Below are 16,384 nucleotides of genomic sequence, written 5' to 3' on the forward strand. Positions count from 1 at the left end.
TTTATACAGATAGCCGCTATGCCTTCGGAGTAGCGCACGATTTCGGCCTACTCTGGAAGGAGAGAGGGTTTCTAACGTCACATGGAGCACAGATAATGTACGGGGAGTTAGTTCACAACCTTTTGACTGCATTAACATATCCAAAGAAGATCGCTATAGTTAAATGTAGTGTCCATAAGAAAGTGGTTGATAAAGTTGGAGAAGGGAATGCTTTAGCAGACCGTGTGGCACGAGAGACTGCGATGCAGCCTGGTGCTACTGCAATGTATGTTGTGAAGTCATAGGCAGAAAGATGGCACGATGCTAGGAGAGAAGTGCTGGAGATACAGAGGACCGCTTCCGATAAGGAACGGGAGCAATGGTCCAATGATGGAGAATTAGATGATGAAGGGTGTTGGAGAAGTAAGCAGATGGATAAGTGGAAGTTACCCACTGCCTTCGTACAACCTATGGTTCAGATGGCACATGGACTAGCGCATGTCGGAGCTTCCGCAATTGTTAAATTACTCACACGAGTTTGGGAGCATCCGGAGATCGCTAGTACGGCAAAGAGGGTAGTGCAGACCTGCATGATTTGCCTGAGGTATAACCCGGGAAAGGGTACACGAACTCCAGCAGGAGGATTTGCGACACCTACTGCACCCTTTGAGGTTTTGCAGATGGATTACATTCAGCTTGAGCGCTGTAACAATCTGAAGTATGTTCTAGTAGTGGTTTGTGCCTTCAGCAAATGGGTTGAGGCATACCTTACGAAAGACAATACTGCAATGACTACAGCCAAGATGCTATTGAAGGAGTTCTTCCCTCGATATGGTGTTTGCAGATTGTTGTGGAGTGATAATGGACCTCATTTTATAGCAGACGTTATTAAGTATGTCCTGAAAGGCCTGGGAATTACCCAAAAATTTCATGCAGTGTTTCACCCTCAGTCTGCGGGATTGGTCGAGAAATATAATGGTACTCTGAAGCTTAAGATCGCGAAGATTCAAGCTTCGACTTCTTTGACTTGGCCAGACGCTTTACCGCTGGCATTATTGTCAATTAGATCGATACCGCATTCTCGGACCGGTCTCACACCCTACGAGATTGTATTCGGACGCCCAATGAATATTTGGGGTCCACCAAAACCGAGGTCAGTGTATGATATACCTTGTGTAATTATGAATGATTATCTGGCACAGTTAACGGATAATTTGGTTTCTATTCATCAACAGGTTCGAGAAGCGCTCCCTGATCGGTCCACAGGTGAAGGTCATAATCTCCGACCTGGTGATCAGGTTATGATCAAGGTATTCGAAAGGACGAACAGTCTGGAGCCGAGATGGGTTGGTCCTGAGCAGGTCCTGCTTGCAACGAGGACAGCTGTGCGAGTTTCCAATCGGAAGAACTGGATCCACTCTTTGCACTGTCGCAAAGTGCCGCCTGGATTGGTGGAGCCTGCTGTGTTGACCGACCATCGAGAAATCCTGACTGCAGAGAAAGGCCGTGCTGTGGAACCGAACGATACTGAGGAGCTCTTCCCGGACCAGTCGATTCCTGGAGGAGGAAGATATCATCTTAGACCAAGGAAGTGATTTTCTTTGTGCATCCAAAGACGTTGTCAGAACGGCCCTTAGGTTAGTGAAACGGAGAGCCAATGTGGCAAGGGGGGGGATCAGCCCTGCATTAGTGTAGTGACACCCGTCTTGGCCCGCTGGCGAAGAAATCAACGGCTGCCTAAGGGGAAGAGTTCTGACAACCTTTTAGTTTCAGGAAGATATTGACTTTTTACTACAAGATGGAAAAGAAGAAGATTGTTTGTGCGACGAGTTTTATTATCAGTGTAGCTATTGTTGGTATAACCACATGGTTTGTTGAAGACGTGACGCCTGCTCGTGAGTTGTTTGTCTTGACCACTCCAGTGCCTGAGGAGCACTACTTTTATACCCTCCCGTATCAAGAATTGAAGCATCGTCAGTCTTATCTGAATAACACTTTCATTCAGATGTTGCATCATACCCATGTTGCTACAAATGCTACGAACTGTTGGATATGTGGTATGATGCCAGCTCATCAGAAGAAAGGAGGAAGGCCATTTATACCTCTTCCTTTTTCTCATAATGGCTCTTGTAGAGCATGGTATACTTTGCTTTTTGCCACACGGAAACCTACAGTGGGACGACTGCTTTTCAGACTTAATAAGGAATGTCATCAGGATAAAGAAGGCTATCCACAAGCGAATGGGACAATATGGGAATGGGAAGAGTATCGACCAGACAATGAATCGATCCCCTACATTTTCACGAACACTAGAGACACAGCAGGGAAAGAAAAATTTGTGATTCAAGTGGCACAAGCTCAAGCGGACCTGTGTGTCCAGAGTGTGGGTTATATTCCAGTTGGTGTTAGTGACTGTATTATTGTTTTGAATATAGATGGTCTAAATAATAGTACTTTCTTAGCCTCCCATAACACATACTTTGTATGTGGGAATAAGGGTTATTATCGTTTGCCAGCCGGCTGGTCCGGAGTATGTTATGTAGCGTTCTTATTACCTCCTGTATTTTTGGCACCTGCATCTTATCATAAAGATTTGAAATTGTTGAACAATGTAACTGTAAATAGATATAAACGTACTCTATCTATTGATGATGTTGATCAAACTGATACTAGCTTACAGCAGTATATTGATTTTAACTTAGGATTGTTTTTCTTTGTTGGAGCTGCCCTAAATAGTAGGAAGGTTCGAAGGTTAACGAGAGTTGTAGAGGCTGTGACGAATCAAACTGCTGCTGCTCTTGGGAATCTTACGGAAGAATTACAAATCACTAGAATTGTTGCATTGCAGAATCGTATGGTATTAGATGTTATGTTAGCTGACAGAGGTGGAGCATGTAAAATTATCGGAAGTAGTTGTTGTGTGTTTATTCCTGACCATACGCCATCAGTTTATAATGCTATTAATAAATTGCATAAAATCGCAGCTGAGATTCATACAGAAAATGGCACTTGGACCTTTTCTGGATGGTTTTGGGCATTGATCACTACATGGGGATGGAAGGTTTTAACTGGTCTCTGCATTATTGTGGCAATTCTGTTCTCCTGCTGCATCTGTGTCCAGTGTGGTCCTTTACTCTGTTCTTTATGTGTGTCATTCTGTATTCCTGATAAGAAAGCTATTGCCAATGTCACCTATCAGAAACATTTAACCAAAGAGGTGGAAGAGATGATGAAAATTGACATATATGATGATTATCCTAATAAGCCGAATGTCTTCAGTAAATGCTGAAAGGGTCGTCTGTTGAAAACTAAAATGACGATATGATTAAGCATTTACTAAAGACATGAATTCTCTCCAGTTAAAGCATGTCTTTCGTCTTATGTTGCCTAATGTCCGGACTCCATTTTGTACTGTCATGTCTCCACGTGCTCAGCACGAGAAGAGTCCTATCTTCGTGTTAGTTGCTCTTGTAATCTGCCTAGTAACAGTCTATAAATAGTCCCTTTGTCCGTCTGGCGCATGTCCAGACTTGACCACATCTGTTATCAGTTAGTCCTTGCTTGCCCATGTTTTCGCGGGCTTAGGAGTGTGTTAACTCCGCCCACATATTCATTCTGTGTCGAAAATGTCCATAAAAGGTCATGCTTTTCGCCTCATGTTGTATCCACCCACTTATGAGCCCCTCTGTTGTGTATAAAAGGGGACCGTGTACGCAAGTTCTTTGTGCTACTCTATGCAATACTGAAGAGTGTTGTATGGGTTGTAGGACCACCCTTAAGGGTTAATAACCTTTGTCTTTGTATTTGCAGTTTCCGTGCCAACTTCCTTCTAGTTTACGTTACAGGAGAGCGAACCCTAGTATTCTGCGGGCCTAGCTGGGGCCTGTATTCGTCAATGTGAAGCTGACAGTAGAAGTATAATTTCTGAATACCAATATTTTTCTCTGAGCAGAAATGTAGTTATCCTGGTGTTTTGTTCACGGAGTATATCAAGACGAGAGGCACGAGGGGGTAATGCCTCGATTTTCTGTGCATCTGGAATGGGAACCAACACACACTATTATCGTGTTTTTTTCCATTCCAAGGGACCCCGTTGAAGATTGGGAGCAATCTAGGCCTCGCTCAGGCACAAACCCTTTGCAAGTGAAAATTAGCATGAACGCGATTTCCACCATATTTTCCTTGGTGCTTGGGGACATGATTTAGACAATGATGGCAATATATTATCCACTGAAAGCAGTAATAATGTGACTCACTTCACACAGGTAATTTCCACCAGAAATTAAACAAACACAGAGAAAGACTACTAATATATGCGTTCTCTTCCTTCCTTATCCTCCCACTCTCGTACTGCATACATTAAAATATGAGCTGTTGTAAGAACAATCAAGTGGTTAATAGGGGGAAGGGGAGTGTTACCCTTGTAAAGTCGCACCCACCCATTTTCCCGCTTCCTTTTCCGCACATCCATTCCATATTAGTGGTGAGACATTCTGAGCATGAGTTGTTTTGAGGTTACTTAATTTCATTCACGGGTTGCTTGAAGCACAAAATAGAATTACTTTGTGCATGAGCAGGTTTGAGATGCCTCGTTGTGAAACTTTCTTTTTAGAGCTAGTCTACAGCATCACACTGATAAAACCATAAATAGCCATGCAAAAGGAATTGGTGCGTGTTCGTTACCCTGTCTAAAGAATATGGCATTTTGGTTTACAGAACTTGGGGGCATATTATCAAGACAGGCGATAGAATTATCGCCGCTTTAGCGGCAGAAAACTGCCGCTAAAACGGCGATAATGGTCTTGATAATATGCTCTATTGAATTCCAATTGAAGCCCATGTTAGATGTGAAGGACATCTAACATGGGCTTCAATTGGAATTCCATAGAGCATATTATCAAGACCATTATCGCCGTTTTAGCGGCAGTTTTCTGCCGCTAAAGCGGCGATAATTCTATCGCCTGTCTTGATAATATGCCCCTTATTCTGTGAGCAACAGTTACAGTTTCCATAGTTGTCCAGCAGAGAACAATGTTTGAAAAGCAGGATATACACAACACCGATAGAACACAAACCACTCAACAAGCATTTGCAATGCAATAGGTCTCGCATTGACGTGAGTTTGAGCTATTGACATTGCAAACAACAATGCCTTTTGTTTTTGTTTTCTTTTTAAAAACATAAATAAAAGGCATTGTTATTTACAATGCCAATAGCTTAAACTCGAGTAACTGCGAGACCTATTGCATTGCAAATGCTTGTTAATAGTGTCAATAGCAAAAAAATATATTTCCATTGTAACTTTCTCATTGTGGCATCCTAAAAATGAAATGTTTTATACTAAAATGTTTCGTAAGCACATAACATTGGTAATAAGTAAAGGTAGTCTAAATGTATGGGTAAATGTGTGAAAACAGTTTTTTTAATTCATTTGGAAAAATGAGGTAACTATGGGAAAAATATTTTAAAACTTATAATAATGTTGCCTAGATTACTGTCAAAATAAGAATGAACACATAAAATCCCACTCCCTATATGTATTTGCAATATTGTGAAATGTTAAGAACAGAAGCTGATTGAAAATACATCTTTTTTAAGCTATAGTTCACAAGCCCTGATGCCAAGGTCTCTGTCTCCCTCACATTTCGCACCCAGCCGCACCTACTCTCTCAGCCGTCATGTTTTTTGGGCGGGTGCCTGCGCACTCATGTCCCTTGCACATCTGAGAGTGCACAGCGCAGTTCTAGGCGCTAGGTGTCGCGGAGTGACTTGGGCCGGTTGGCGGCCCTGCACAGACCTATGTGCGAGGGCCCCACCTCGGCCAAGCTGCTTCTTTGAAGGTGAATTACCCGGCTATTACTGTGCCAAGCAGGCCTTGCCCGGCCTCCGTCCAACTATTGTGTCTGAACTGGACTGCTTAGTGCCTCCAAGGGAGGCTGGTGTAGCACGTGGCAGGACGTGATGAGGTTTGGCGGGCACCTGGCCACTGGCTACTTGCTAAAGCGGGTTGAGTTGAGGCTGTGACGAATCAAACTGCTGCTGCTCTTGGGCATCTTACGGAAGAATTACAAATCACTAGAATTGTTGCATTGCAGAATCGTATGGTATTAGATGTTATGTTAGCTGACAGAGGTGGAGCATGTAAAATTATCGGAAGTAGTTGTTGTGTGTTTATTCCTGACCATACGCCATCAGTTTATAATGCTATTAATAAATTGCATAAAATCGCAGCTGAGATTCATACAGAAAATGGCACTTGGACCTTTTCTGGATGGTTTTGGGCATTGATCACTACATGGGGATGGAAGGTTTTAACTGGTCTCTGCATTATTGTGGCAATTCTGTTCTCCTGCTGCATCTGTGTCCAGTGTGGTCCTTTACTCTGTTCTTTATGTGTGTCATTCTGTATTCCTGATAAGAAAGCTATTGCCAATGTCACCTATCAGAAACATTTAACCAAAGAGGTGGAAGAGATGATGAAAATTGACATATATGATGATTATCCTAATAAGCCGAATGTCTTCAGTAAATGCTGAAAGGGTCGTCTGTTGAAAACTAAAATGACGATATGATTAAGCATTTACTAAAGACATGAATTCTCTCCAGTTAAAGCATGTCTTTCGTCTTATGTTGCCTAATGTCCGGACTCCATTTTGTACTGTCATGTCTCCACGTGCTCAGCACGAGAAGAGTACTATCTTCGTGTTAGTTGCTCTTGTAATCTGCCTAGTAACAGTCTATAAATAGTCCCTTTGTCCGTCTGGCGCATGTCCAGACTTGACCACATCTGTTATCAGTTAGTCCTTGCTTGCCCATGTTTTCGCGGGCTTAGGAGTGTGTTAACTCCGCCCACATATTCATTCTGTGTCGAAAATGTCCATAAAAGGTCATGCTTTTCGCCTCATGTTGTATCCACCCACTTATGAGCCCCTCTGTTGTGTATAAAATGGGACCGTGTACGCAAGTTCTTTGTGCTACTCTATGCAATACTGAAGAGTGTTGTATGGGTTGTAGGACCACTCTTAAGGGTTAATAACCTTTGTCTTTGTATTTGCAGTTTCCGTGCCAACTTCCTTCTAGTTTACGTTACAGGAGAGCGAACCCTAGTATTCTGCGGGCCTAGCTGGGGCCTGTATTCGTCAATGTGAAGCTGACAGTAGAAGTATAATTTCTGAATACCAATATTTTTCTCTGAGCAGAAATGTAGTTATCCTGGTGTTTTGTTCGCGGAGTATATCAAGACGAGAGGCACGAGGGGGTAATGCCTCGATTTTCTGTGCATCTGGAATGGGAACCAACACACACTATTATCGTGTTTTTTCCCATTCCAAGGGACCCCGTTGAAGATTGGGAGCAATCTAGGCCTCGCTCAGGCACAAACCCTTTGCAAGTGAAAATTAGCATGAACGCGATTTCCACCATATTTTCCTTGGTGCTTGGGGACATGATTTAGACAATGATGGCAATATATTATCCACTGAAAGCAGTAATAATGTGACTCACTTCACACGGGTAATTTCCACCAGAAATTAAACAAACACAGAGAAAGACTACTTATATATGCGTTCTCTTCCTTCTTTATCCTCCCACTCTCGTACTGCATACATTAAAATATGAGCTGTTGTAAGAACAATCAAGTGGTTAATAGGGGGAAGGGGAGTGTTACCCTTGTAAAGTCGCACCCACCCATTTTCCCGCTTCCTTTTCCGCACATCCATTCCATATTAGTGGTGAGACATTCTGAGCATGAGTTGTTTTGAGGTTACTTAATTTCATTCACGGGTTGCTTGAAGCACAAAATAGAATTACTTTGTGCATGAGCAGGTTTGAGATGCCTCGTTGTCAAACTTTCTTTTTAGAGCTAGTCTACAGCATCACACTGATAAAACCATAAATAGCCATGCAAAAGGAATTGGTGCGTGTTCGTTACCCTGTCTAAAGAATATGGCATTTTGGTTTACAGAACTTGGGGGCATATTATCAAGACAGGCGATAGAATTATCGCCGCTTTAGCGGCAGAAAACTGCCGCTAAAACGGCGATAATGGGCTTGATAATATGCTCTATTGAATTCCAATTGAAGCCCATGTTAGATGTGAAGGACATCTAACATGGGCTTCAATTGGAATTCCATAGAGCATATTATCAAGACCATTATCGCCGTTTTAGTGGCAGTTTTCTGCCGCTAAAGCGGCGATAATTCTATCGCCTGTCTTGATAATATGCCCCTTATTCTGTGAGCAACAGTTACAGTTTCCATAGTTGTCCAGCAGAGAACAATGTTTGAAAAGCAGGATATACACAACACCGATAGAACACAAACCACTCAACAAGCATTTGCAATGCAATAGGTCTCGCATTGACGTGAGTTTGAGCTATTGACATTGCAAACAACAATGCCTTTTGTTTTTGTTTTCTTTTTAAAAACATAAATAAAAGGCATTGTTATTTACAATGCCAATAGCTTAAACTCGAGTAACTGCGAGACCTATTTGCATTGCAAATGCTTGTTAATAGTGTCAATAGCAAAAAAAAATATTTCCATTGTAACTTTCTCATTGTGGCATCCTAAAATTTAAATGTTTTATACTAAAATGTTTCGTAAGCACATAACATTGGTAATAAGTAAAGGTAGTCTAAATGTATGGGTAAATGTGTGAAAACAGTTTTTTTAATTCATTTGGAAAAATGAGGTAACTATGGGAAAAATATTTTAAAACTCATAATAATGTTGCCTAGATTACTGTCAAAATAAGAATGAACACATAAAATCCCACTCCCTATATGTATTTGCAATATTGTGAAATGTTAAGAACAGAAGCTGATTGAAAATACATTTTTTTTAAGCTATAGTTCACAAGCCCTGATGCGAAGGTCTCTGTCTCCCTCACATTTCGCACCCAGCCGCACCTACTCTCTCAGCCGTCATGTTTTTTGGGCGGGTGCCTGCGCACTCATGTCCCTTGCACATCTGAGAGTGCACAGCGCAGTTCTAGGCGCTAGGTGTCACGGAGTGACTTGGGCCGGTTGGCGGCCCTGCACAGACCTATGTGCGAGGGCCCCACCTCGGCCAAGCTGCTTCTTTGAAGGTGAATTACCCGGCTATTACTGTGCCAAGCAGGCCTTGCCCGGCCTCCGTCCAACTATTGTGTCTGAACTGGACTGCTTAGTGCCTCCAAGGGAGGCTGGTGTAGCACGTGGCAGGACGTGATGAGGTTTGGCGGGCACCTGGCCACTGGCTACTTGCTAAAGCGGGTTGAGTTTTGCAGTGCTCCCTTCGGAGGAGGATTCGTGGGTCCGAGTGAACACGGTGGAAGGTGAGTGTTTGGTCTCCTAAGTACGGCTGTTTCCAGACTCTTCCTGAGTTATGGGTTTTAATAGGGACGGTTGATTTTGTTGTAAAAAGGTCGTTAGAGCGGATTCCTTAAGTGGCGGAGCACAAGTCTGGAATGTAAGTCATCAGAACCGAATGTGAGACTTTATCCTACGCAGTCAGGGACGGAGTCATTGAGCCGCGGGTGCCTGACAGAGAGGAGTGTCTCTGCTGTATGTGTACGCTGCCTGAAGAAGGAACATGCCTGCGCCCACGAGGCGCCACATTCGCCGGGGTACCTGGGGCCCTCTGGATTATACGCTGTGCCAAGTGGGAGCAGCTCTTCGAGCTCAGCACCTTGTAAAACCAGAAAAGCAAAAGTAAATGCCTTGCCGCAAGAAAAGCAAAGCGCGTGCATATGGTTTGTCCTTAAAACCGAAAGCAGAGCGTGAAGCAGAGCACATGCATATGCTTTGTCCTGCGTGCGTACAGCTAAGCTGTTAGACGTACATGTGCCCCCGGCCGAGTAAACTTTACTCATGAGGGGCTTTTAGGCCACTGTGTGCAGCAGCCGCGGCCCTCCATCCGTCCCTCGTTAACTACAGAGCGAGGAAGTCAGTGCATGGAGTTCAGAGCAACAGAGAAGGGAGCCCGAGGACGCAAAATAGATGTCAGGCCGCGAGGTGATTAACGTCGCTTTGGAGAAAATGCAAGGTGAGGCTGTCTCAAGAGCAAGGGCACGGGTGGGCTGCAAGCGCAGTTATTTTGGCCAGTGCATATTTATGGAAGGGCTGCTATGATACTGAGCGTGGGGTTTGGGGGAACTTTATGACTCGGCCTCATGTACTGGGCTGCATGCGCTAGTTAAAAAAACCCCTCAAACAGACGCTGTGAGAAAGGTGGTAACGCGTCGCAAGTTGGCGCGTGCACATGTGCAGTCCTCCTGCTGTCTGCATCGTGAACCTCTCCGAGGAGCTCGGCGAGACAGGAAACTTCTAAGGCCCATGTTGTAATGCGCTGCAGCGCTTTACCAACCTGCATTTTTCTGCGTGGTAACGCGGCGCAAGTTGGCGCGTGCACATCTGCAGTCCTCTGACTTGTTCAGCAAGGAAGCAGGAGGCATGTTAACGCGGCACAAGCTGCAGCGTGCACATGTCCTGTCCTGCCACTTCAGCTAACACCGCCGTACGCGTGCACAGTTGATGTCTTTTAAGCGTGTGCACCTATCTTGTCCAGCATCGCTAAGCAAGTCGGCAGGAATAGATGTCGCCTACGCGTGCAGCGCATGGCGCTGCATCGCTAGGCGAGACCTACAAAACCAAAGCATCTCCACCTTAAGGCATGAAGCTTGCATGTTAGCATAGAAGTTCTTTGCTAGGAAATTTGTATTACGTGACAAAAATAATTGTAGGTCATACATGTCCAGTTTTTCTGGACTTTAATTGTATTATCCAGTTTGCTTCTTAGCACCGCCAGAGTTATTTATGAACTTTGGTGTTTTGTATAGTGGCAATATTCTACTTTTTTGGCATATTGTGCATATTGGTCACTGCTGATTTTACATTGCATGCCATCCCAACGCATTTTTAGAAACTACATTTACAACGCATTCCTTTACGACGCATACCATTAAAACGCATTTATTCTTTTAGAGCAACAGTAGGGTAAGCGTTGGATAGTGTAGGGGTAAAAATGACTATTCCCACTCAAGTGAGTGCAACAGAAGGGTAAGTGCTGGATAGTGTAGGGGTAAAAATTACTATTCCCACTCCAGTGAGTGCAACAGTAGGGTAAGTGTTGGATAGTGTAGGGGTACAAATTACTATTCCCCATTACTTACATTATATTGCGTGGTAATGGCTCTGATGCTGTATCAACTTGTAACTGCACTGGTTTTCTTTGAAACTGCCAATATGTAGAGGTTTTAATGACCAAGATATTTAATCAGCTGTAAATGGCAATTGGCAACTAGTTATTATGGGGTTATACCAATGTTTTGGTCAGGAGTGTTGTTGTTGGAGAGGCGTTGCCTGTAACATGGTCAAGTAGGTCGCACTAGCTGAATGCTCCTTCCAGAGTAGTTAATCCGAACAATATCCTGTTGTCCTGAACTGAAACCATAGCCTCCCAAATGGCGCTGTAAGGCAGTTGCGTGCCCATGACCGATTAGCAGCTGTCCCCAAGCCATCCTGCCTGCCGGGATGACACACACATAATTGGTGAACAGTTAATTTGGCCAGTGCCTGACAAGATTGCAGTCCGCCTGGCTTGATCACTGCTGGAGGCCCGTCCACAAGACCTCCGAGGGGAGAGCCCATGCCGGGCCATCGAGAGGAACACTGTGGCCCAGGAGATCCCGGTACCGTGTCCCTCACCCCTTCCGTCCTCCCTCGCCGACGACTGCTGCAGTGGCCACGCGGCCAAGAGGGACCGCGTGGCCGAGATCGCATACAGGAGGGGGCTGGCAGGTGGGGCTGAAGCGAAGCAGCGACGACGACCCGGTTGAGTCTAAGGGGCAGTACGCGGGCCACACCTAAGACATGGAGGCAGCAAAGGGCCCTCAGCCGGCCCGAGGGGTAGGGCGGCGAGGGAAAGAACAGCGGCTGGCCCGCTGTGTGGCACGCGGCCCTGCACGGCAGGAGGGAGTTGGTGCCGCTGGCCTGACGAAGGTTCAGACCGGCTGGCCACACGGTGCCTGCGACTGGCGGGTCTCTTTGGCATTGGAGACCCGAGGGGGCAATGGTAGGGAGACAAGAGTCGAGGGTCCTCCCACCCTCACCCCTTCGACTCTCCCCACGAGGAGGGTGGGCACCAATGGACCTGAGGCCTTCTGCATGGGCGAGAGGGGCCGCACGGTAAAGACTGGGCTTGCCCATCGAGTTGGGGCCCCGAGCGAAGTGGAGTCAGTGGTGAAACAACGGAGCCACTGGGTTGACGGGGAGAGGGGCCCAGGCAAAGGCCTGAGTTGCACCCTATGAGATTCAATGGTGACGAGTCAATACATGCTGCACTGACTCCTGCTGCCAGTCATTGAGAAGATACCCTGGTCTGGCTTGAGAGGGGCTCCGCTCTGGGGTTAAAGGAGGAGACTGGTTTAAATTACTGCTGGTGGCTCGCCAATGGGGTCCATAGAGAGGAAATCAGGTAGCCGGTTGCACCCCCTCTCACTGTCCTTTTCCTCTATCAGGGGCGTAACACAGGCCCCCGCAGCCCCTGCAATGCGGGCCCCCCAAGCGCCCCCTCAGCACAGTGCTCCGTCCCGGGAGCTCCTGATTGAGCCCGGAGGGGGCCCCTCCACGTTCCTTGCAGGGGGACCCCTCAAGTTTCATTATGCCAATGCCTCTGTCTCTCGACTGCCACATAAGGGAAGATATGGACGTCAAACATAATCACTGGAATTGCCCGTACATAATGATGGCAAAAGATAAAGACTCCGAGCTGCCCCGTCAGGGAAAGCTAGACCACTTCACAAAAGTTCTGAATCCACAGAGAGAGGCCACAGAGAATACACAACCCTTGTTGGACACAGCCGTGCTGCTCCAGGTAATACAGTCCTCAAGGGAGGCATCAGAAAACAAAATAGGAGAGGTATGCTCCGAGGTGGGACTTTTGGGACAGCATGTCAACAAGGTATCAGAGAGAGTAGCGTAGGTTGAGATGCGAGTCTTAGAGGTGGAAGACACGTTACGAGAACTCCAGAGGAGGGTGATGGAACTCTGTACCACCAAAGCGAATGTACTATGGCATCTGTAAGATGCAGAAAACAGAGCCCGGAGAAGCAACCTCCATTTTGTGCGTTTCCTGCAAAGAGTGGAGGAAGCCAATATGCCTATGTTCTTGACAAGCTGGCTCAAGGACATTATTTCACCCAAACATTTCACTGTATGCTTCGTCATAGTGCAAGGCCGCCTTCAGGAGCTCCACCCAGACCTATAATAGTGAAGTTCTTCAACTTCCTCGATAGATATATGATCCTGCGAGAGGTGCGTCAAAAAGGAGAAGTCAGACATGCAAATGCTAAAATAATGGTGTTCCTGGATTACAGCCGAGAAATCCAGCATCAGAGAGGAACTTTTGACTCTGTTAAAGCGAAGCTCAAAGCCCACAAAATACAGTGTATGCTCCTTTTCCCAGTGAAACTGAAAGTTATCTACTCAGGAAAGAGTTCTTTGAAACCCCAGGAGAAGCATGGGCCTGGGTTGAGGAGAGGCCGATCTGATGCTCCCAAAGGGCACTTGAATTGGCATGATTGCTAATGCCATGCGTGGAGATCAGACCGAGAGTCTCGGTGCAAAAGAAGCGCGGGACAAACCAAAGCTTAAGTCGCGCTGGTGGCAGAACGCCATACACCCTGAGAAGAGCTACCCAGGACAAGAGATGCATTGATGGCACAGGAAATGGCCTGGCCCTGGAGGGGACTGGGGCCACGGTTGTAACCACCTCCCTGGAGGTCCACTCGGACCCTGATGAGACTGGGTTGTCCTCAGGATCTGAGAGCATACACCAGTTGGCTGCTGAAATCACTGCCATGCAACAGGACACAGAGACTGGCCTACAACCACCACTGGACAAACTGCCAGATCTGGACGTGAATGAATCAGGAACAGGCACCTAAATACCGGCAGAAGGGGCTTCAACCAAATGTTTAGCACTCCACGCACCCCATAGCAAAGGGCAGTGAAAACCTACTGTTGAACATTGTTACATGGTTTGATTGTTCATAGGAGCTACAGTGTTGGGTGTTGAGTAATTCCTTGGGGGGTGGACGACAGACCTCTCCATCTTCCTGCGCACACTGCTGTTTCTCCTGGATGAGGTGATATGGTGCTGAGGGGCGGTTGTGGGGGGTGTGGTGGGGGGTTAGTTGGGGCGAAGACAAGTTATGGTTCTGTTCTTATTGTTTTTTTCTTCTTGGTCGTGCGGGCTACTAAGGGATGGAGATCCCAAAGGGTGCAGGACGGTGTTATGAGTTTGACACACACAGGTGATACAGTGATACGGTGAAAGATTATACCCCTGATGTAAGGCCAGACCTTACTGTGTTGACATGGAATGCTAATGGCCAGGGGGACAACATTAAAAGTGGTCTGGTGATGCAATATATTAAAAGACTTCCCCCAAACATAGTGATTCTTCAGGAGACACATTTGCTGGGCACCCACTGTAGAATCCTGGGCCGGGGACGTACACAGTGTTGGTGCACGCTGGTTATTCCACTGGGTCACGAGGGGGTTGGCCATACTAATCAAGAGATCTCCCCCCCACCCCTTCCGGGCGATACTTCATTGGCTGGATCCCATGGTAAGATACGTGGGGGTCACTGGACAATGGGGAAGGGGAGAAATGACCCTAATTTGCATGTATCTGCCACTGAGACTCCATCCTGCTCGTGACACCTTCCTCCCTCCATGTGCCAGGAGGTGATTTTAATGATGTTATAAATCTATTGCTTGACTGCTCCCAGATGGGTGGGGAACCAAAGGGTGTCACTCCACTGTCACAATTTGCTTGTGCACTCTGGCTTATTGACCTGTGGAGGTACTGTCATCCCCAAGCTAGACAATATTCCTACCACTCTGGGGAACATAATGTATACTCTAGGTTAGACTATGTTTTTGTCCCTGGGATGAAATGAGCAAGGTGGGACAGATAGAGTACCTTGCGAGGGGTGATGAGGGAGCAGCAGAGCTAGAGGCTGACTTGACGTTATCGGAAATACACGAGGCAGTGGCCAAGTTGAGGCATGGAAAAACCCCTAGCCCTAATGATATAACGGCAGAGCTATATAAGAGGTGCATAGACTTACTAAACACCCACCTACTGCATCTCTACCAAGATGCGCACAAAGAAGGCATTTTATCCCCAGACTTGCGGTTGCTACAATAGTAGTGATACAAAAAGAAGCCAAATCCATGATCGGTGCAACTCTAAATGCCCCATTTCCAAAGTGAACACTTAGCTGAAGATATTAGCCATGATCCTAGTGACACGCCCCCTCAACCATATCACAGCTCTAGTACATGATGACCAATCAGGCTTCATGCTGTGCTGTGCCACAAGATTCAATCTACGCAGAACCCATTATTGGCAGATGGGGGTTAGGGACTGTAACGCACCACACCTATTTCTATCATTAGTCTCGGAAAAAGCATTTGATGCGGTGCACTGGTCATTCCTTGTTCGCATGTTAGTAAAATTTGGTATGGGGCCCAAGTTCTGGAGCTGGGTGGCATTATTATACAGAGCGCCCACTGCCACAGTTAGGGTGTACGGGGTGTCGGCTTCGGTCTTCCTTATTGGTTGGGGTACAAGTCAGGGGTGCCCCCTCCCATCGCTTTTATTTGCAGTCACCCTGGAGTTGCTGGTCTGTGGCATTCATTGCCACCAATGAATACAAGGTTTTAGAATTACCCCTACCGATGAGGAGGAAGAAAAGATTTCCCTCTATGCGGACGATGTCCTTCTTTATATCACAAATCCCAGTTCTACTATCCCCGTCCTGTTTAATACTATAGAGAGTATGGGAGGCACTCCGGATACAGGATCAACTGGCACAAAACCACACTATACAGCCCAGGTGGGATCCCGCTGGGACTGTCCTTGCCCGGTGATCTGAAAGTGGTTCCAGATGGATTCCAGTATCTGGGTATTTTTATCACCCCTCATAGAGAGATATGCAGGCAACGCAACCTTGGGAAGGTAATCACAAAATTCAAGCAAGATGCCGAAAGATGTAGGGACCTCCCCCCTCTCTTTGCTGGGGAGGGCTGCTATCTTTAAAATCATTACTCTACCACAGCTACTGTATGCGCTCCAAAACACATACCACCTGCTTCCGCGTGCGGTGTTTACCGGGATAGAAGAAGATATTCGGTCCCTACTGTGGCAAGGCAGTCACCCCAGAATAGCTCTGAAAACGCTATAGTGCAACCCCTACAATGGAGGGATTGCGTTGCCGGACCTTGAGGCATGCTACTGGTCATCACATTTAATCCTTATCAACAAATGGCTACTCAAGGAATGGGATCATCCCACATACGGGTTAGAGAGGGAGGTGATAGGGCCACATAAACAGTTGCATTACCTCTACGGT

Source organism: Triturus cristatus, chromosome 6 (genome assembly GCF_964204655.1).
Source record: "Triturus cristatus chromosome 6, aTriCri1.1, whole genome shotgun sequence".
Lineage (NCBI taxonomy): Eukaryota > Metazoa > Chordata > Amphibia > Caudata > Salamandridae > Triturus > Triturus cristatus.